Source organism: Lutra lutra, chromosome X (assembly GCF_902655055.1).
Source record: "Lutra lutra chromosome X, mLutLut1.2, whole genome shotgun sequence".
Taxonomy (NCBI): domain Eukaryota; kingdom Metazoa; phylum Chordata; class Mammalia; order Carnivora; family Mustelidae; genus Lutra; species Lutra lutra.
In genome coordinates, this window is record NC_062296.1 from 39,522,557 (window position 1) to 39,547,124 (window position 24,568).

A 24,568-nucleotide genomic window follows, 5' to 3' on the forward strand; every position below is an offset into this window, starting at 1 on the left:
GCTAAGTGAAGTAAGTCAGAGATAGACAAATACCATATAATTTTACTCATATGTGGAATATAAGAAACAAAACATATGAGCAAAGAAAATAAAAAAAATCAAATCAAAAAATAGACTCTTAACTGTAGAGAACAAACTGATGGTTACTAAAGAGGAGGTGGGAGGATGGGTGAAATAGGTAAAGGGGATTAAAAGTGCACTTCTCTTGAAGAGCACTGAGTAATGTACAGAATTGTTAAATTAGCCCCATGCGGGGCTTTATTCCAAGACCCATGAGACCATGACCTGAGCTGAAATCATAAGTTCAGTGTTTAACGAATGGAGTCACACAGGCACTCCTAAACTATGAATATTTAAAGAAATTCCAGCTGGCTCACTTGAAAAATCAAGCAAGTTTATGGAGTAGTTTTGCTTTTCTGTGTTTGTATTAAAAATAGTGGACATAACTGCCCATTTGAAAGCACTGATTTCTTAGTATCTTTAAGTTGATTTACATGGCACCAGAGCATCTACATGAAAAGTAAAAATTTCAGATTGAAGATAGGGAAAACGGTGATGTTAATACTCAACATTTTTCAACTGATTATGTGGGATTATGTAGACATATATTCCCAGTGGACTCCTCTTATACACCAAACAAGTTTTTTTCCCCCATAAGGATCACAGGTAAGAGTGATACATAAGTAATCCAATGATCTGTAAACTGTTTAGTAAGCCTTCAGTCATGAGAACCAATGATATTTATGGAAGGAAAAAGTCCTGAAAGATTCTTTTTTTTAAGATTTTATTTTTTAATTTATTTTAGAGAGTGAGAATGGAAACAGGAGGAGGAACAAAGGGGGAAGAACTCTGCACTGAGCATGGAGCCCCATACAGGGCTCTATCTCAGGACCCTGAGATCATGACTTGAGCTTAAACCAAGAGCCAGACACTTAACTGAACCACCCAGGGGCCCCCAAAAGATTCTTTCTTATTGAAAACATTATGAATTCGAAAAATTTAGTCTTATCCTAAGTGCAAGTACAAGTTACAGATTTATAATTAAAAAAAAAAGGACATAGATGTTTGGAATCAGAGCTTTCATTTTTTGGCTGGTGCCTTTTAAAATGTTTCAACTTGTAGGGACACCTGGGAGGCACAGTCAGGCATCCAACTCTTGGTTTCAGCTCAGCTCATGAACGCAGGGTCGTGAGATCGATCCCCAGGCAGGGGCTACATGATCAGGGCAGAATCTGCTTGAGATTCTCTCACTCTGTCTCCCCCAGTTCTCCCCCTACTCTCCCACTCTCTTTCTTTCTCTCTCTCTCTAAATAAATAAAATCATTAAAAATATTTCAACTTGTAGTCATAGAAAAAATTCAGATTTATATTTACATGAGTAAAGTTTCAACTGAAAATATAATGTGCTATCTAGCAAAATTTGGGGACTATAGTGAGTTAGATAGTGTCTCTCCCAAATTTAGATTAATGCATAATTTCAGAATGTGACCTTAATTGAAAATAAGGTCTTTGCACATGTAATCAAGTTAAATGAGGTCATACTGGATTACAGTGGCCAGTGATTTCAGTCTTGGCAAGAGAAAGGGGAGGGAGATTTGGACACAGAGACATGGACACAGACACAGACACAAAAATTTGATAGCCATGTGAAGACAGAAGAAACTAGAGTGATGCAGCTAAAAACCATGGGATTCCAAGGATTGCTGACAACCACTAGAAGCTAGGAAGAGGGAAAAAATCTTCTTCCTTAGAGCTTTCAGAGGGAAAATGACCCTGTAGCCTTCTAGCCTTGAGAACTGTGAGAGAATAAATTTCTGTTGTTTCAAGCCACCTAATTTGTGGGTTTGTTGCAACAAGCTGTAGAAAATACAGGGGTATTCAAACAAAAGGACTGTCACTAGCCACAGCTCTCATGAGAAAGACAACAACAATTTTTACTTATAGAATAATCAAATGAGGGATGGTGTGCCTGAATAATATTGTTAATATCTTTGGTAACATATCAGTGAGTAAATGCAAAAGATGAACTGATTTCAGAAATGTGATCCTTAAATATATTATTTGTTTGTTGTCAAATCTCTTTTTATAAAGCATCCACTTCAAAGTATATGAGGATTCCTACAAGTTCTCTCATTAAAATAAAGCCTACAAGAAGATTCCTACAAGTTCTCTCATTAAAATAAAGCCAACTCATCAAAGAAAATCAAAAGGAAAAGAACTCTCTACCATTTCTATTGATGTTACATGCTACATAAGGATGTCAACACCTCTATTTTTTTTCCCACTGATGAAACTGATAGGTTTTAATTCCACACATTTAAGGCTCCTTCAATCTTATTGAGCATGCCACTGTTTGTAAATGGGGCCATGTGTCAGAAATGGATCAAAAACTTTCCAGTAACTAAAGTATGTCTAAAAATCCTGCCACCTTGGCTTAACTCCAGTTCTTGCCAAATAATTAAGCATTAAATAATTATACTGGTTAGATGCTTATAGCAGTGATAGGAAGAGGCATGTGTTGCTGTTTTCAGTTTATGGAATCAGGCCTGAGAGTTAGGTCAGGATGTTTTGTGTTGAATTGTGTCCTCCAAAAAATATGAAGTTCTAACCATCTGTACCTGTGAATCTGACTTTTTTTGGAAATAAGGTCTTTGCAGATGTGATCAAGTTAAGATGAACTTATACTGGATTAGGGCTGGCCCTAAAACCAATGACAAGTGTCCTTTTAAGAAGAGGGATATTTGAACACAGATACCCAGAGAGAAAGCCATATGAGGACAGAAGTAGAAATTGAACTGATGTATATACAAGTCAAGGAAAAATTAAGATTGTTGATGATTGCCAACAGGCAAGGAAGACTTTCTCCCTAGACCAGTCAGAGGAAAAAATAGCCCTGCAGACTCCTTGACTTCAGAATTCTAGCCTCCAGACTTGTGAAAGAACAGTTTTTTTTTCCTTTTAAACTACCCAGTTTGTGGTAATTTGTTACAGTAACCCTAGGAAATTGGTACACATAGAGGGATAGCAACTAAGCTAAAGGAATGGGCTGGAGTTGGGATAGGGTTCAGAAACTACTAACTAATGTATAAGGAAATGTCTAGAATCAGGTGACCAGTTTTGGATGGGGCATGACAGCTACCAAAAACTAGAATTTTTTTTAAAGACATCTATTTATTTATTTGACAGAGAGAGAGAGAGAGCGAGTTCACAAGCAGGCAGAGAGGCAGGCGGAGAGAGAGAAGGAAGCAGGCTCCCTGTCGAGCAGAGAGCCCGATGCGGGGGCCCAATCCCAGGACCCTGAGACCATGACCTGAGCCAAAGGCAGAGGCTTTAACCCACTGAGCCACCCAGGTGGCCCCCAAAACTAGAATTTTTAAAGGAAAGGAAAATTTGTAGGTTATTGACTGGTCAGAGAAAGGAAGTTAATGTTTTAGATATTAACCCCTTATCAGATAGATGGTTTGCAAATATTTTCTACCATTCTATATGATGCTTTTTTATTCTGTTGATGATTTCTTTTGTTGTGTAGAAATTTTAGTTTGATGTAGTCTCACTTATTTATTTTTGCTTTTGTTGCTTGTGCTTTTGGTGTCATATCCAAAAAATTGTTGCCAAGACTAATGTCAAGAAGGTTTTTCCCCTATGCTTTCTTCTAGGATATTCCAGTTTCAGGTTATTTATTTATTTATTTATTTAAAGATTTTTTATTTATTTATTTGACAGAGAGAGATCACAAGCAGGCAGAGAGGGAGGAGGAAGCAGGCTCTCTGCTGAGCAGAGAGCCCGATGCGGGGCTTGATCCCAGGACCCTGAGATCATGACCTGAGCCGAAGGCAGCGGCTCAACCCGCCGAGCCACCCAGGCGCCCCAGGTTATTTAAATCTTTTACACATTTTGAGTTAATTTTTGTGAATGGTGTGAAATAGGGGTTCAATTTCATTCTTTTGTATGTGGATATGTGAATATGTTGGAAACTCCCATGTTCACTTGCATCTCTGGGAGAAAATACACATTATTATTTTTTAAATTTGCTCTTACAAATTATTGTTTTAAAATTTATTTTATTTATTGTATTTATTATTTTTTAAGATTTTATTTATTTGACAGATAGAGATCTCAAGTAGGCAGAGAGGCCGGCAGAGAGAGAGAGAGAGAGAGAGAGAAGAGGAAGCAGGCTCCTCGCTGAGCAGAGAGCCCGATGCAGGACTTGATCCCAGGATCCTGAGATCATGACCTGAGCAGAAGGCGGAGGCTTTAACCCACTGAGTCACCGAAGTACCCCTGTTTTTATTATTTAAAATTAATTATTTTATTTTGACTTACAAATTATTGTTTTCCTAATCATTTATAAAAGCCTTGTTAGTCAAAATTTTCCCACATCTGTATTCACAAATATGACAGGTTGAAGACTGGTTCTCATACATCCTTAAAGGAGTTAAAAATATTTCCTTCTTTGACTCTAAGAGGATATTTATGGGCCAAATTTCTATTCTGTGCTACTCAAATATGTGGCACGTTAGGAAGGATAATAGCCATGTGTTGTCTCATATGACCAGTGGTTAGTAAGCCACAGAGCTTTTAAAAGGCTAGGTTAGAATACACAGTTATCATACTCATGACACACATTTAGTGAGATAACTGAATGTCTTTAAAAGATGTCACCAAAGGCCATAGAACAGAGATAACCAAGTTGGTTCTTATTACCTGTGATTTATTGTCTCACTTGAGAGTTGCATGAACACATTTTGTCAGACAAAGTATCCTAATGTGGGGTTTGGTAAACATATTCACTGTGTCTATAGAGGAATTAAACTCCAGATCTTGAAACCATATCTGGTTTAATATGCCTAACCATTTTTCAAGCTTTTATAGATTGGGTGATGGGCATTAAGGAAGGCACGTGATGTGATGAGCACTGAGTGTTACATGCAACTGATGAATTATTGAACACTACATCTGAATCTAATGATGTACTACATGTTGGCTAATTGAATTTAAGTAAAAAAATGGAAAATTTTTGCTTGTTAACCTAGTATTTTTGAGAGTTCCTTGACATGAAAGTTTTCACTTCAAATAATTTTAGATTTCAAGAATAGTTTCAAAGATCATACAGAACATTTCTGTTTATCCTCCATCTAACTTTTTCTAATATTAACATATTTTTATTATTATTATTTTAATGTTATCATCCTATATGACCACAGCACAATTGTCACAACTAAGAATCAATATTGGTACAATACTCTTAACCACATTGTAGTCCTTATTCATATTTCCCCAGTTTTTTCACTAATGTCCTTCTTGTGAGACTCAAACTGGTATTCTGCATTCCATTTAGCCATTATACCTCCTTAGGCCCTTCCAATCTGTGATAGTTTCTTAGTATTTCTTGTTTTTCATGACCTTGACACTTTTCAAAAGTACTGGTCAAGTATTTTGTACAGCATAACTCACTTTGCGTTTGTCTGATATTTTCTCATAATTAGACTGAGGTTATGGGTTTGGGAAGAGAACATCAGAGAGGTGAAGTGGCCTTCTCACCACGTCATACCAGGAGTATATGGTATGACCATGACTGATCACCAGTGATGTTAATCTTGAGTATTTGGTTAAAGTGATGTCTGCCAAGTTTCCCCACTGTAAAGTTACAAGTTTTCTCTTTCATACTCTATTCATTAGAAGTGCTTGATGTTAGTTTTGAAAAGGGGTAATACTATCCTCCAGCATTTATCCAGAGATCCTAGAAGTCATCTTGAGATAAACTAATTGTTCAGTGGTGCCACCTTGTGGTTCACTGGCCATATAGAAGCTGATGTTGTCATAGATCGTCTCCCTCAATGAGATGTTGAACCAAAACCAGCAAATCCAATTTCTATAATGTACCTTTTTTCAATTGCAGTATATGTTTTATAAGAAATTAATTTTAAACACCATTTGTTGAAAAGACACATAGAGATATTAAAAAAAAAGAAGTTTGGTTTTGAATTCTAGATTGAGTGTTAAATACCCTCACAGTTTTCACTGGTCTTTGTGAATATTATACAGTAAAATCACACAGAAAGTCTTAAACTATAGATGTGGGCTTTACTCTGCTTTTCCCCCTAAAATCAATAATACCACTAGTATCATGCAGGAGTCACTAGTTTCACTGTATTAGCAAAGATTCCTGAAACAGAGTTTGCATGCAACATATGACTTTTTAATAAATTCTCAAGCATCACAGAGCAAAGAGAAGAAAATTCTCCTAGCCCCTACTCCTATTATAAGAAAAGAAACTGCTGGAGGGGAGGAGTCAAGATGGCAGAGAAGTAGCAGGCTGAGACTACTTCAGGAAGCAGGAGATCAGCTAGATAGCTTATCTAAAGATTGCAAACACCTACAAATCCAACGGGAGATAGAAGAGAAGAAGAACAGCAACTCAAGAAACAGAAAATCAACCACTTTGTGAAAGGTAGGACTGGCGGAAAAGTGAATCCAAAGCAACGGGAAGATAGACCGCGGGGGGAGGGGCCGGCTCCCGGCGAGCGGCGGAGCAACGGAGCACAAAATCAGGACTTTTAAAAGTCTGTTCCGCTGAGGGACATCGCTCCAGAAGCTTAACCGGGGTGAAGCCCATGCAGGATCAGCGTGGCCTAAGGTCCTGCAGGGTCACAGAAGGATCAGGGGGGTCTGAATGTTGCAGAGCTTACAGGTATTAGAACGGGAAGCCGGCAACAGAGACAGAGCCGAGGAGTAAGCTCTAAGCTTGGGGTTACCTTGAATCCGTCGCAGGCTCAGTCAGCTCGGAACGCGGCCGGAGGCCAGGGTGATGGGAGTAATTGGGCCTGTGCTCTGAGGGCGCACTGAGGAGTGGGACCCCGGGCTCTCGGCTCCTCCGGGCCAGAGACCGGGGGGCCACCATCTTCATTCCCGCCCTCTAGAACTCTACGGAAAACGCTCAGGGAACAAAAGCTCCCGAAAGAAAACCCGAGCCATTACTCAGCCCGGCCCCTGGTAAGGGCGGTGCAACTCCGCCTGGGGCAAAAACACTTGAGAATCACTACAACAGGCCCCTCCACAGAATATCAACAAGAAACCCAGCCAGGACCAAGTTCACCTACCAAGGAGTGCAGTTTCAATACCAAAGAGAGCGGCGGAATTCCAGAGGAGGAGAAAGCAAAGCATGGACTCATGGATTTCTCCCAATGATTCTTTAGCCTTGCAGTTAATTTACTTTTTTTTTCTTTTTCAATTTTTTTTCTTCTTCTGCTAATTTTAACTTTTACCCTTTTCTTTTTTAACGCTTTTTAACTAGTTTATCTAATATATATATTGTTTTTCCTTTTTATATTTTTTCTTTATTGGTATTCTTTTTTTGTTTCTTTATTTTTTTTTTCTTTCTGAACCTCTTTTTACCCCCTTTCTCCCCCCCTCACGATTTGGGATCTCTTCTGATTTGGCTAAAGCATATTTTCCTGGGGTTGTTGCCACCCTTTTAGTATTTTACTTGCTCCTTCATATACTCTTATCTGGACAAAATGACAAGGCGGAAAAATTCACCACAAAAAAAAAGAACAAGAGGCAATACCAAAGGCTAGGGACCTAATCAATTCAGACATTGGTAATATGTCAGATATAGAGTTCAGAATGACGATTCTCAAGGTTCTAGCCGGGCTCGAAAAAGGCATGGAAGATATTAGAGAAACCCTCTCAGGAGATATAAAAGCCCTTTCTGGAGAAATAAAAGAACTAAAATCTAACCAAGTTGAAATCAAAAAAGCTATTAATGAGGTGCAATAAAAAATGGAGGCTCTCACTGCTAGGATAAATGAGGCAGAGGAAAGAATTAGCGATATAGAAGACCAAATGACAGAGAATAAAGAAGCTGAGCAAAAGAGGGACAAACAGCTACTGGACCACGAGGGGAGAATTCGAGAGATAAGTGACACCATAAGACGAAACAACATTAGAATAATTGGGATTCCAGAAGAAGAGGAAACAGAGAGGGGAGTAGAAGGTATGTTGGAGAGAATTATTGGAGAGAATTTCCCCAATATGGCAAAGGGAACAAGCATCAAAATCCAGGAGGTTCAGAGAACCCCCCTCAAAATCAATAAGAATAGGTCCACACCCTGTCACCTAATAGTAAAATTTACAAGTCTTAGTGACAAAGAGAAGATCCTGAAGGCAGCCCGGGAAAAGAAGTCTGTAACATACAATGGTAAAAATATTAGATTGGCAGCAGACTTATCCACAGAGACCTGGCAGGCCAGAAAGAGCTGGCATGATATATTCAGAGCACTAAACGAGAAAAACATGCAGCCAAGAATACTATATCCAGCTAGGCTATCATTGAAAATAGAAGGAGAGATTAAAAGCTTCCAGGACAAACAAAAACTGAAAGAATTTGCAAATACCAAACCAGCTCTACAGGAAATATTGAAAGGGGTCCTCTAAGCAAAGAGAGACCCTAAAAGTAGTAGATCAGAAAGAAACAGAGACAATATACAATAACAGTCACCTTACAGACAATACAATGGCACTAAGTTCATATCTCTCAATACTTACCCTGAATGTGAATGGGCTATATGCCCCAATCAAAAGACACAGGGTATCTGAATGGATAAAAAAACAAAACCCATCTATATGTTGCCTACAAGAAACTCATCTTAAACCCGAGGACACCTCCAGATTTAAAGTGAGGGCGTGGAAAAGAATTTACCATGCTAATGGACATCAGAAGAAAGCAGGAGTGGCAATCCTTATAGCAGATCAATTAGATTTTAAGCCAAAGACCATAATAAGAGATGAGGAAGGACACTATATCATACTCAAAGGAACTGTCCAACAAGAAGATCTAACAATTTTAAATATCTATGCCCCTAACGTGGGAGCAGCCAACTATATAAACCAATTAATAACAAAATCAAAGAAACACATCGACAATAATACAATAATAGTAGGGGACTTTAACACTCCCCTCACTGAAATGGACAGATCATCCAAGAAAAAGATCAACAAGGAAATAAAGGCCTTAAATGACACACTGGACCAGATGGACATCACAGATATATTCAGAACATTTCATCCCAAAGCAACAGAATACACATTCTTCTCTAGTGCACATGGAACATTCTCCTGAATAGATCACATCCTGCATCCTAAATCAGGTCTCAACCAGTATCAAAAGATTGGAATAATTCCCTGCATATTTTCAGACCACAATGCTCTGAAGCTAGAACTCAATCACAAGAGGAAATTTGGAAAGAACCCAAATACATGGAGACTAAACAGCATCCTTCTAAAGAATGAATGGGTCAACCAGGAAATTAAAGAAGAATTGAAAAAATTCATGGAAACAAATGATAATGAAAACGGTTCAAAATCTGTGGGACACAACAAGGCAGTCCTGAGAGGAAAATATATAGCGATACAAGCCATTCTCAAGAAACAAGAAAGGTCTCAGGTACACAACCTAACCCTACACCTAAAGGAGCTGAAGAAAGAACAAGAAAGAAACCCTAAACCCAGCAGGAGAAGAGAAATCATAAAGATCAGAGCAGAACTCAATGAAATAGAAACCAAAAAAACAATAGAACAAATCAACGAGACTAGGAGCTGGTTCTTTGAAAGAATTAATAAGATTGATAAACACCTGGCCAGACTTATCAAAAAGAAAAGAGAAAGGACCCAAATAAATAAAATCATGAATGAAAGAGGAGAGATCACAACAAACACCAAAGAAATACAGACAATTATAAGAACATACTATGAGCAACTCTACGCCAACAAATTTGACAATCTGGAAGAAATGGATGCATTCCTAGAGACATATAAACTACCACAACTGAACCAGGAAGAAATAGAAAGCCTGAACAGACCCATAACCAGTAAGGAGATTGAAACAGTCATCCAAAATCTCCAACAAACAAAAGCCCAGGGCCAGACGGCTTCCCGGGGAATTCTACCAAACATTTAAAGAAGAACTAATTCCTATTCTCCTGAAACTGTTCCAAAAAATAGAAATGGAAGGAAAACTTCCAAACTCATTTTATGAGGCCAGCATCACCTTGATCCCAAAACCAGACAAGGATCCCATCAAAAAAGAGAACTACAGACCAATATCCTTGATGAACACAGATGCAAAAATTCTCACCAAAATACTAGCCAATAGGATTCAACAGTACATTCAAAGGATTATTCACCACGACCAAGTGGGATTTATTCCAGGGCTGCAAGGTTGGTTCAACATCTGCAAATCAAACAATGTGATACAACACATTAATAAAAGAAAGAACAAGAACCATATGATACTCTCAATAGATGCTGAGAAAGCATTTGACAAAGTACAGCTTCCTTTCTGATCAAAACTCTTCAAAGTGTAGGGATAGAGGGCACATACCTCAATATTATCAAAGCCATCTATGAAAAACCCACCGCAAATATCATTCTCAATGGAGAAAAACTGAAAGCTTTTCTGCTCAGGTCAGGAACACGGCAGGGATGTCCATTATCACCACTGCTATTCAACATAGTACTAGAAGTCCTAGCCTCAGCAATCAGACAACAAAAGGAAATTAAAGGCATCCAAATCGGCAAAGAAGAAGTCAAACTATCACTCTTCGCAGATGATATGATACTATATGTGGAAAACCCAAAAGACTCCACTCCAAAACTGCTAGAACTTGTACAGGAATTCAGTAAAGTGTCAGGATATAAAATCAATGCACAGAAATCAGTTGCATTTCTCTACACCAACAAGACAGAAGAAAGAGAAATTAAGGAGTCCATCCCATTTACAATTGCACCCAAAACTATAAGATACCTAGGGATAAACCTAACCAAAAAAACTAAGAATCTATACACAGAAAACTATAAAGTACTCATGAAAGAAATTGAGGAAGACACAAAGAAATGGAAAAATGTTCCATGCTCCTGGATTGGAAGAATAAATATTGTGAAAATGTCTATGCTACCTAAAGCAATCTACACATTTAATGCAATTCCTATCAAAGTACCATCCACTTTTTTCAAAGAAATGGAACAAATAATCCTAAAATTTATATGGAACCAGAAAAGACCTCGAATAGTCAAAGGAATATTGAAAAAGAAAGCCAAAGTTGGTGGCATCACAATTCCGGACTTCAAGCTCTATTACAAAGCTGTCATCATCAAGACAGCATGGTACTGGCACAAAAACAGACACATAGATCAATGGAACAGAATAGAGAGCCCAGAAATAGACCCTCAACTCTATGGTCAACTAATCTTTGACAAAGCAGGAAAGAATGTCCAATGGAAAAATAAAGTCTCTTCAGTAAATGGTGTTGGGAAAATTGGACAGCCACATGCAGAAAAATGAAATTGGATCATTTCCTTACACCACACACGAAAATAGACTCAAAATGGATGAAGGATCTCAATGTGAGAAAGGAATCCATCAAAATCCTTGAGGAGAACACAGGCAGCAACCTCTTCGACCTCAGCCGCAGCAACATCTTCCTAGGAACATCACCAAAGGCAAGGGAAGCAAGGGCAAAAATGAACTATTGGGATTTTATCAAGATCAAAAGCTTTTGCACAGCAAAGGCAACAGTTAACAAAACCAAAAGACAACTGACAGAATGGGAGAAGATATTTGCAAATGACATATCAGTTAAAGGGCTAGTGTCCAAAATCTATAAAGAACTTAGCAAACTCAACACCCAAAGATCAAATAATCCAATCAAGAAATGGGCAGAGGACATGAACAGACATTTCTGCAAAGAAGACATCCAGATGGCCAACAGACACATGAAAAAGTGCTCCACATCACTCGGCATCAGGGAAATACAAATCAAAACCACAATGAGATATCACCTCACACCAGTCAGAATGGCTAAAATTAACAAGTCAGGAAATGACAGATGCTGGCGAGGATGCGGAGAAAGGGGAACCCTCCTACACTGTTGGTGGGAATGCAAGTTGGTGCAACCACTCTGGAAAACAGCATGGAGGTTCCTCAAAATGTTGAAAATAGAACTACCCTATGACCCTGCAATTGCACTGCTGGGTATTTACCCTAAAGATACAAACATAGTGATCCAAAGGGGCACGTGCACCCGAATGTTTATAGCAGCAATGTCTACAATAGCCAAACTATGGAAAGAACCTAGATGTCCATCCACAGACGAATGGATAAAGAAGATGTGGTATATATACACAATGGAATACTATGCAGCCATCAAAAGAAATGAAATCTTGTCATTTGCGATGACGTGGATGGAACTAGAGGGTATCATGCTTAGCGAAATCAGTCAATCGGAGAAAGACAACTATCATATGATCTCCCTGATATGAGGGAGAGGAGATGCAACATGGGGTGTTGAGGGGGTAGGAGAAGAGTAAATGAAACAAGATGGGATTGGGAGGGAGATAAACCATAAGTGACTCTTAATCTCACAAAACAAACTGAGGGTTGATGGGGGGAGTGGTATTGGGAGAGGGGGGGTGGGATTATGGACATTGGAGAGGGTATGTGCTATGGTGAGTGCTGTGAAGTGTGTAAACCTGGCGATTCACAGACCTGTACCCCTGGGGATAAAAATATATGTTTATAAAAATTAAAATTAAAAAAAAAGAACTGAATCAACTAAGTTTTAAATTAAAAAAAAAAGAATCTGCTCCTTAAATCTATTGTGTAAGTTCACAGACCCTCTCATATTTGAATAACAGAAGATGATATATAGTAACAATGATTTGTAGCCATTCTGTACGTGAAGTTCAAACTTACATTCAGAATCAAGTAATCTATATCTTCACCTCAGGTAGCTCTTTGTCTTGTCATCAAGCTCATTCAACTTTTTCAAGTTTAATTATTAATAGATGCATCTCATATAATATAAGTTAAGGGACAACAGAAGGTCAAGTACTCAAAAAAAATCCCCTTCCACCCCACTACCTGCAAAAGTGCGAAAATCATTCATTATGTCCTCAATTTTATTGAGGTAATAAAACTCCCTGATTATTCAAATGTTAACTAAGAGAAAGACACACTGAGTTATTATTTGTCATTAACAGTTTATCATAAATTGGATGATCAGATTAGATAACTGCAAGAATGGCAATGAACAGTTAGGTGTTGGTGGAAACAGAGGTGGAGAAAGGAAAATATTAGAGTCTGAAGAGTTCCATGAAAGGCTGTCCCTGTAATGGAGAACAAAGTAAAAGTGAGTGAGAAGGGATACTCAAAGTGTGAAGGGAGGTAAAAATGAGGTGGGTGGTTAGAGAAGTGAAAAGACAAAATGTGACAAGTTTCGATTTTATTAGAGGAATTTACAGTTTTTACAATGTATACACATGAAACAATTAGAGAATAGAACGATATGCAAAGGCTAATTGTCAACATGAATCCTTGGGTGCCAAATACAGCTTAAATACAGTTTAAAGGGTTCAAGAGAATGAAAATGTGTTGCCATGTGAAGGTCTTAAATAAAATCCTAAAAAACAAATCCCTGAGTAATTTATGTTCCTACAACTATTTTCTAGGGCTGTGCTCTAAAAGACAGTAATTGGGACAAATGTGTATTCTTTTTCCAGGACCACCTGAAATTATCCAGGAAAGAAGATAAATTCCTCAATGTGTTGATTTCAATTTAGCAAGAATTTGTGTTCTTAAGTAATTAATTTAGATAATCAAATAAGCAGCATTATTTAGTCTGTTTCCCCAGGCAAAACACTTTATTACTGTTCTATTGCTCTGCAATGCCTCCAACCTGAACATTATCATTCTGGGTCTATCCTATCAATAGAAAATGTGGCACGTTCCTGAATTTAGAATACTGGGCCCATAAAAAAACATTGTTAAAATGTATATGTGCCTGCTTTTAACAAAAATCAGTGCAGGGATATCTTTATATACATAACAAAAAATGAAGGGGTGGTCATAAAAGAATTCTCTAGTTTACAAGTGGACTTGTACTAGTTTTCATTAAACACCAAACTTCTTAAATTTATTTTTGGAAAGTCAAATTACTACCTTTCAGATTACTTCCAATTTAGGGGAATAACTCAAAAGTAATATAGCAGGTCAATTTATACACTAGTGATCCAGAATCAAACTATATTGCAGAATAAAATTGTAAATTTTCAGTATCCTGGTCACTTAAGAATTAGCCTTGTTGACTTCTAACTGACCAACCAGTCCACCATACTTCCTTTTTGCATGCATCATCTTAAAATTTCCATTTTTGTTTCATAAGCTTGTTCTGTGCCTTTGGCCCTGTTCAGATGGAGATAAACAGCTGTTCCAGTTATTAATTATTTCTATTAGCAAATCTAAGGGATAGATACAGTAATGAAAAGGAAAGTAGGGAGAGGGTTAGTGCTAAAAGAGGGAATAGGTGATAAGTCTTAGATAGGACTCAGTCTTCACAAATCCTTTATTAAGTACAGAACCACAGTGACAATAAAAGGGTAAATTAATTACACAAGACAGTGATAATGAAAAAAATACATTAAGGTAATAAAATCTAGTTATGAAGCTCATAGTTATATCAAGGATTTAGTCACTCCATCAATAAAATTCGGTAAAACATAAAAGTTCTTAAAGTCTTGGAATAGATTTCTTTTATTTTGGTATCCCTAGTGCCTATCACAATGGCTAATACATAAGACCATTTTAATAAATAATAGTTGAGTGAATGATGAATAGAGTAACTGAAAAGCTTCCTGGAAGAGGTAGAATATCAACTGGACCATAAATATGGCATAACATTTTAACAAATTCTGAAGGGTAGGGTAGAACCAATGAATGACATGCCATGAGCAAAAGTTAAAAGATATGTCAAGTATAAGGTACAGCTACCAAAGAAGAAAAGAAAAGGAAAAAGGGGGAGTGGCCATAAAAAGAGATGAAAAGAAGAGGATGTGGAATGCACCTGTTTATGCTATGCTAGAAAATTCAGTGTACAATTTTTTAATTAATATCTTGTTGAAAATAAGTGATCATGAAAATTAACCATTAGTTGTTTAGTGTTTTATGACTGACTTCTGTTAGTTAATGGTCTGAATGCAAAGCTCAGAGTGGTTAAGGCACTGAAAAATTAGTACTGAATTGCAGTAATGATCAATTTCTTGGGGATTACACATTTTAAACCATAACAAATTATTTAAAATAGCAGTTGTGACAGCTGTGTTGGAAAAATCCATCATTCTGTGGCAGTTAATTACTATGTTTTTCCCCAGAAAGAATACAAGACAGTCCTTGATGGCCTTGTAATTTTGATTAGGCTAAAAACTTTATTTTTAATCATGCAATTAAGGAAACTGTTGTGGAAAGACTGTCAACTATTCAGCACTTCCTACATTGTCCTTTCAGTTATTTGCTTCGCCTTCTGTTGGCAAATCTAAACCACATAATCCCCAAGGCATTCTATCTTTCTTTTCAATTGGTTTTGTGGTGGCGGAAGGCCACAAGGCGCTCACTACACTCATGTCCATTTGGTAACCTTGTTTTTTATTCACACAGTTTTTTCCTTCTAGTCATTTGTTTGAATGCCAACTTTCTCCTAACAAACAAATCAAGTGATGCTTCAAGGCCACCAAGAGTGTAGCATAAACAGCATCTGGGAGTACTTTGTGCTGTGCTGTGGAGGGATGAGACAATATGGCTAACAGGGTAGTTTATGTCAGCATTGTGTTGGCAGAAAAATAAAGACATGAGGCTAGAGAGAACTTTCAAAATTAGCAAGTCCATATCCATGTCTCTAAGCAGGGACTTTAGACTGAAATGAGAAGTAATAGTGGTTTGGTTATTATTTGAAAGTCTTTTCATTTTGTTTCCCTTTCTAGTCTTAATCACCACCAGTAGGCTCAACAACCCCTAAGGACTGATGAATTTGGAGCAGTTAGGGCTCAGAGGTGTGGCTGAGATTGGAGGGAATCTAGCACAGATTGGTAGTAGTGATGAGTGGGTAGAGCTGGGAACATATAAGAGAACATGTCAGTCAGCCTTCAACTTCACAATTTCATCAGTAAGATTTATTTATTTCTAAAGATTGCCAAAGGAAGAGATGTAGCTTGTTTGTAGAGCTCCTTAAGCGATTTCCACAGATTTCAGCTTTAGATTTGCTTTAAAAGTTTTAAGAGACTCGCAAATGTGTAAATATTTGAAGTACTATTTGATAACTGACAAGATTAAGACTCACATTTTGTAAAACTCTCACAAAGCCTAGCGGGATTTTGCTAGGCCACAAAAATCATGCTCATTATGTTTGATTTTGGGACAATAGTCATTTACCAGACAAAGATCACTGAAGAGAGTTTCTGATTTGATATTTGCATGAGTAACCCATCATTGCAAAAGTTTTGATAGAGCCAAGTGTATCAAAGTTGGAGAATTCATTTTAGGTGTGACTTTCTTCTTTTGGAGAGAATTCAGAATAAGCAGCAGCAGATATTTCTGGCTTTGAGCAGATAAAGCCTGGAGTTACATAAATACTATTTTAACCTTGGCGCTTTAGGATTGAAGCCTTCTGTAATCAAGATGCTACAATTTTCAGAGCAAACACTGCAGTTCAGGGGTGGGGGGCACAGGAACTACTCTTCCTCCAAGAACAGTAACAAAGAGATTGTTGCTGGACTTTATATATATTGTTTAGAGACAGTTGTCACTTTTAGGTCACTATGAAGAAATGCCATATCTTTAAAAATATAAGAATAAATCTGCATTCAAATTGCGTTAGCTACATAAATGAAACTTACATTTTAAGGTGGTATATCATAATCCTGAGGCTTCATAAATCCTCTTACCTAATTATAGTTGACCCTTAAACAACACACGTTTGAACTGCACAGGTTTACTTATATGCAGATTTTTTTCAATAAATATATGAAACTTACGATACCAATAAGTACAGCAGAGTATTGTAAATGTATTTTCTCTCTCTTATTATTTTCTTAACATTTTATTTTCTTGGAGTACCTGGGTGGCTCAGTCATTAAGTGTCTGCCTTCAGCTCAGGTCACGATCCCAGCGTTCTGGGATGAAGCCCCACATCTGGCTTTCTGCTCAGTAGGAGCCTGCTTCTCCCTCTCCCTCTGCTGTTCCCCCTGACTGTGCACATATGCGTGCATGTGCGAATTCTCTCTCTTTGCTTGTCTCTGTCAAATAAATAAATAAATAAAATCTTAATTTTTAAATTTTCTCTAGCTTCATTTATTATATACAATACAGTATAATACATATAATATATGCATCTATAACATATAATACATATATAACTTACAAAATATGTGTTAATCAACTATTTGTGTTATCAGTAAGGCTGTCAGAAGCAGTAGACTGTTAGTAATTAAGTTTTCAGAAATTCAAAAGTTATACATGAATTTTGATTATGTGGGTAGAAAGGGTTATGGGGTTCCCCTAAACCCCACCTTGTTCAAGGGTCATCTGTAGTCTATTTACCTATGCATCTCCACTACTGGACTGGCAGCTCTCTAGAGGCAATTTTTTTTATATATCTTTAGATTCTAGCACAATGCCTGGTACATAACCAGCATGCAACAAATGTGTTGAACTAAACCAAATCAGTCTCCACGTGGAGCTCTAAACTGGGAGGAGATATACAGGCAAAGGTGTTTATATGTATATGTGTGTGTAATGGTAGAAATTACACAGCTTTCATGCCAGCTTATGTGGGCGAAGAGTTAGAGGGAGCCCAATGTGCCCCATGATACAGTGGGGTTTCCTGACAAAGACTGTAAAATTCTGCACTATAGCAGAGTACTCCAGGAACTCAAAGGCCATTATTTGTCTACAGGTTAATTTAATTTTCCTGACCTTATAATCATCTTTGTGGTTCCACTGTGAAGCCACTCAAAATTCTTCAGAGCTCTCTTCAGTCAGAAAGCCTCAAGGGAGAAGATAGGAGCTGTTCAAGGTCAGGGTATGAATCTACATAAGTAATAAAATTGCCAAGGCTCTTGCCAAATTAGTTCAAGTTTGTTTTGTCAGCTGATATTACCTAATTGTTATCCATACTTCCCCTAATCCATAGCTACTACTCCCAAAGTTTCTTCACCAAAGATCTGCTGTTTATACCCACTGTTGTTATGTCAACTGTGAGTACATGAGATGCTGAGATCTCCAAGTTCCTCACCTCTTTTTTTTTATTAGCAAACCCCCAAATTACCCAAACCTTAGCTAAATGGAGCCAAAGAATATGTACTGAAACAGAAATTTTGTAGTTAAAAAGCTACTGAACCACCAGCATAATCAAACAGAATAATGTTTTTCTTCATCCAGAAATATGGAACAGTCATGGTCTTGCTTATTAGAACTATGAAAGGAGTCGGAAGAGAGCCTTCATGGTTTCAGTGGCTTTGTAGCTTAGAAACTTCCCTGTAATTTGAGAGAGTTTGTGTGCTTATACGGCAGCTTCAACTAAGTTTTATTACCCTTGTTATTACTCCTGCAGGGAAAAATAGGTCAAAATACATAGTAACATCATTTGCAAATGGAACTGTTCTCTATTGTGTTAGAGCATTCAAACAGTGAATTGCACAAAATAGGAAATAAAAGTGCAGTGTTCTTGGCTGCGGGATACATACAACATTTGCTGGAAGTAAATGAATAGCTACTAGTAGGCAACTAAGGAGATACCTCAATGCACTGTTATATGAAAGCACATCACAGTCTACAGGGGACAGAAGTACAAAGGTACTGAGGATTGGTGCTAGAAAGGGGTGACGTTATAAAACTTTCATTGCTGGTCACAAATTCAAGTTTAAAGACACAGTCTGTAAATGTGCTCATGCTAAGGAAACTGTGAGACTAGGGTCCATACCTTGTCAAACACCCTAAAAACTTTCCCAATGCTTTATAAAGCAGAGTAAAATCATGACCTAGTGAAATATGACAATTTAGTACTTCATAGAGGAAGACTTCTTCCCCCACAATCTTCTTTCTCCTCTCTCAGAATGACCATACACTACAAAAATAAAAGGGGACTCAGCTATCAAAAGCCACCTTTGTATCAAGATTTTTTTTTTCCTTTCGGTTTTCATGTTCTCCCATTGTCACAGTATACTTTTTGTCTTTAAAGTTTTTCTGGGCTTGACCATGTAGGTAGTGTGTGAGGGCATGGGCAAAGGCAAAGAATTAAACTTCCTATAAGCAAACAGGTTTTAACACACAACAGATAATGCTTCATTACAATGTCACAATGTTTTAACACAGATTGCTTTCTTTATGCAATGCATGAATCAGTTAACACTCATGCAAAATGCATTCCATCTGCTCAGACAGATGTAAGCTGCAGAGGTTCCAATTCTATCAAACAGCACAACTAGTTGAAAGAAAATCACTGAGACAGATGGGTGATGGGGATGGAGAGGGACTCAACAAAAAGAAGCAGCTTTACTTCAAAGTCTACCCAATCAAAACAGGATTCTCAAATCTCCCAGGTTTATTACAGAGGGACAAACACAACAGCCCTTAGCATGAAGCTAAGGTGGCGAGGATGTTGATGCATTACAGGAAAAAAAAAAAAGTCCTTATAAACAGAATTGTCTCCACAATCTATAGCAGTGATTAAGTGGTTCTCAAAGGCACCTTAGGAGAATCTGCATTTGATGGGATGGAACTAAACCTTGGGGAAATGCCAAGGAGGAGGGAAAATGGAAAAGGAAGTAGCAGTGGGAAAAGTAAGAGAACAGGCACGGAGTATAAAAGATTGAAAAAGAATAGGAGAAAAATGGCTTCCATAGAGGATAGCCTGAGAAATACCAATAACTCTTATAGTCTAACCAATGCTATAAGGCATAGATGTAAAGAAAGTAAAAGATGTATTCCATCAATATCAATATGGTAATTTACCACTAACTCCCAGTTCCTGCCAGCCTAAAAAAAGGGGGGGGGAATCTTCATTCTAGCCCCTAGGTTGATTTTAAAGATACTTCTCCTTGAATTGACCTTTGTGGATAATGCTCTATGCTCTAGTCAGATGTTTACTCCCTTAACACTCCACTCTGCTGCCCCATTTCTTTAGGATCCTTCTCTGGTCTTTTCAATATCAAAGCATTATCAACCTTTCTTTATCAAAGTATTGGGAAGGTCTTGTCCAGTAACCTCCCTTCTTACTAAGGTACTACTTATGCATTTTAACTGGAGATGTCTGCTTCTGGGGGCCTTTTTAACCCTATGGAATTATCTAGGTGGTGGGAATTTTAGCACATTTTGGCTACTATAGTGCTGGATTTGTCAATAACAGGCTATTTACTTCAAACATACAGAAATGAAATCCGGGGTGTGAAATCAACTAAAGGGTTCAAAGTTAAACACCTCAGTGTATTCCTCAGAGTTGTGTGGCAAACAGAGATAGGTTCAGGGAAAAGGACAGCGGGATAGAGCCACCTAGAAAATGCTGAGCTGAAATTTGTAACATAGTAAAAAGAGAATGATGCTAGTACACAGGAGAATAAACTACAAGTACAGGAAGATCTTAGTTACGGCTACCTGAAAGAGGAAAGCCACTGAGGCAAGTCAAATCTAGCAATGTAATATGGAAGACTAAGTGACAAAGGCAATAATAAGATTGATTGATAAGGCTGAACATACACATTTATATAAAATATCTGCCTATTTTAATAAAATCTGCACCCCTGTGAGTGTATATACATATATACACACACAAAGGAAGACTGTTAGTGGGAAGTAATGTGGGGGTGTAGCAATGATTCCCAGATTTGAAGGAAAGGACAAACGAAATCTAAGAGGATTGTGGGATCATAAAGAAACCAACTTTGCTTTCTTCACAATTTTCACTTTTTTCTTTCCTCCTTCAAATACCTTTTTTTCTTGCTATGTTTTCCAATACTAATCTCTTAGATTAGTAGCATAGCCACAGTTAAGCCCAAAGTTCTTTTCCCACTCTGGTGCTCTTTTCACTCCTTCACACAACTTCCATATTTAAGAAGTAGTTACTAAATTCTACCTATATGCTGGACACCAGGCAAGGCATTATAAAAATAAGTTACCATTTCTACTTTTAAGGAACTTTTAATATAGTAATAAAGATACACAAACTACCGTAATGCAGGAGACAATGTGGTAATTTTCCTAATAAGGGTACAAATGAAGTGTTACAGTATCCTTAGAAGTATTAGAATTATAGTTAAGATTCTCCTATTGAAAATATATCACAAATCCAGACCAGTATTCCCCCCCAAATCAATGAGTCTATATATTTGACTATTTTCAAAGTCACAGTTTATATTATATTATATTACATATAATATAAAAAGATTATATAAAATCATATATGATTTTATATGTAACACTTATACTTCATTAGGTAAAGGTTCTACATGATCTCATATTGATTATAATATCACATATTACTGTTATAATTATAAGCTTCAGGATGGGTCCATGATTAATCTAATGGAGCAAACTGCTAATAGTTGGAAGATATAAAGAAAACAACTGGTATAACAGAATGATTAAATTTTTTAAATGTTTTAATCTCTATTTATAATGGAAAAAAGTATTTTATTATAAAAATTTCTATGAATTCAAATACTGGTACAAATGCATTGTTTAAATATTACCTTAACCAGCTAAGTGTTTGCCTGGCAATGTTGGGACATATTAAATAATACAAATATGTTTGATGAGATTTATTTTCAGAGTGGGTTAGTATAAATCAGAGACTGGAACCCAATTATTAGTCTAGAATCAGACCACTATGTTCAAGTGACCTATTTATAATCTTAGCTAGCCCCACATGACTAATCATCAGACCTTTCAAAAACCATACATTCATACCTGGCTTAAAATCAGAGTGTAGAGTCCAGAGAAGATACTTCACCCATACTCGACTTGGACAAGAGAGCACTTGTAATATGTACCTTTAAGAGTCACTTTGCCTTTTGAAAAGATTAAACAATTATATTATGCTTCATTAATTTAGCAGAACTTTCAAGAAGACCAATCTGAATTGTTTCAAAATCTAAATTGAAGTAACTTCAATATATTGATCCTGGTTGCCTAAAAGACAACCTTGGGGAATCTACTTTAATGACTGGATAAGAATGATTTTCAATTAATTCATCAACACTGTACTAAGGTATAGTTTTTCACTATTTTCTACTGTATTCAAGCCAACAAGAACTAACTGAATGCTTGTTTGCAAAGCATTGATCTGGGAAGTGTGTGACAGAAAATCTAGGGCTGCAAAAGGACTTGAAAAAAGTGTTCTTCTAAATACATTAAATTATCTTCTTACTATTGTTTATTATTTTCATTTGTTTTGACAACACATTTTTCTAATCAACCAAGTATTTATGAATTATTATGCAATAGGTTTATTTACTATTATTTGATATGCATGTAAGGTTCAAAATATTGTTCTTATTCAATCAAAAATATTATTGGATTGGATATATATCTGATTGAATAAATTTTTAGTATGTTAAAATATTTATTGCTGTATGAATTATATACATATGCATGTGTTCAATTTCTAAATACATGAAGATTTTGTTGTGGCTTTCTAAATTGCACTGAATTTTGGCCACAGAGTATGTTCTGCAGGATACAGATTTTTTTAATATTTAAGGCTTTCTTTATAGCCAAACATACAGTAAATTTTTCAAAATGTCTCTTAAGTGTTGGGAAAGAATGTTTATTCTCTAATAGCTGGTTGTAGAATTCTACATATTTCGATGAAAGAAGCTTGCTAATTGCATTTTTATTAATTTTTTGTCAACTAGATCTGTAAAATTCTGAGGCATCAAAGACTGTCATTGTGATTGTGGATGGATCAATATCTCCTTGTATTTCTACCAATTTAGCTTCACTTTTAGGATATATTCTTTGGTGCATTTACATATACTTCTATGCATATACCAAAAATGCATTTACCAAATTTTTTAAAAAGATTATTTATTTATTTATTTATTTGACAGACAGAGATCACAAGTAGGCTGAGAGGCAGGCAGAGAGAGAGAGGTGGAAGCAGGTTCCCCACTGAGCAGAGAGCCCGATGCAGGGCTCCATCCCAGGACCCTGGGATCATGACCTGAGCCGAAGGCAGAGGCTTTAACCCACTGAGCCACCCAGGCGCCCCTATACCAAATTTTTTACCAAAATTTTTGTCATTATGTAATAAACTTTGAATTTTAATATCATTATGGAATAAACTTTTTTTCAGTAGTAAAATATATTTAAGGCAAGAAAAAATATTCATTTGGGACTTCATAACCAAATTAAAACTTATAAAAAATCTCTTGACTTTTGTTGATTACTTTTTGCTTTGGTTTAAGTACCTGACTTAATAGTTTTTGAAAGCTCTGCCGCCTAGAGTACTCCCTAGACTGAGCAGTGTTCCTTGGACCAAACAGAAAAAAGAAGCGAGTGAACTGGGTTTTCCCTGAATTGACTGACAAATGGCTGAGTTAGGAGAATCTAAATGAGGAAAAGATCATCTTCACATTGCAATAACTACAAGATTTTAAGACTAGTATCTTTTTCCTTAGTAAGTCTTTGACGAATACAGAAATAGATTTAGAAGGCTACAAAGAAAAGTAGCAAAGGCACATGATTTATGTCTTTATACCAATTTGATTTATTAATGCAAAAAATCCAACTCTTTTAAGCCCCACATTATAATATTTACATAATTAGTAGCTCAGGGGCCTTTGCCATTTGTGTGAGTTTAAATGTTTGTTGCAACCCTTAACAGCTGCTGAAATACTGCAGTTTCCTTCATCAAGTCAATTATAAAAACAAATCCACTGTCTAAGCCAACACCTGAGCTTCCACCAAATCAAAATACTCTGGTTCCAAGGGTCTTCACTATTGTTTGGTCATGAGTCACTGTCATGAGTTAGTTCAGAAGTTGCTCTTATTTTTAATACATACACCTTTATTCCATTGTGAACTATGTGAAGTCAGAAAAAAAAATATATATATAGCCTTTTACTTGAAATAATTTTAGAATTACAAAGCATTTGCAAAGATAGTACAGAAAGATCCATAAACCATTCACTCAGCTTCCTATAATGTTTACATCCTGCATAATCATGGTATAGTGGTCAAGACTGAGAGAATAACCTTGTTATAATATTACTGACCAAACTAGTTGTTCAGAGTTTACCACTTTTCCTACTATTCTTTTTCGTTCCAGCATCTGATTCAGGATGCCATATTGCCTTTAGTTGTTGTGTTTCCTCATTCTTTTCCCATCAGTGAGAGTTCCTCAGCTTTTCCTTGTCTTTTATGACCTTGACACTTTTGAAACATACTGGTCAGGTATTTTGTAGAATGTCCCCCAATTTGGGTTTGTCTAACGTTTTCTCATAGTTAGACTGAGATCATGGATTTTGGAGAAGAATCCCATTGAAGTGATGTGAGCCTCTCAATGTATTGGATTGGGGTTACATCATATTGGAAGGTCTTATTACTGGTGATGTTATCCTTAATCCCTTGGTTATCTGCCTGGTTTCTCCATTGTAAAAAGTTACTCTCTCTTTTTAATCCACAAATATTTGAGGACTGTATGTAGAGGCTCTGTAAATATCTTGTTTCTCTTTAAGTTTTTGCCTA

At 36.8% G+C, this 24,568-nt stretch overlaps 1 protein-coding gene across 1 annotated transcript in view; it reads right to left on the minus strand.

Moving 5' to 3' along the window:
• Positions 1-24,568, minus strand: part of NRK (Nik related kinase) — a 136,633-nt gene that overhangs the window by 70,818 nt on the left and 41,247 nt on the right. The gene's annotated exons all lie outside the window — the stretch shown is intronic.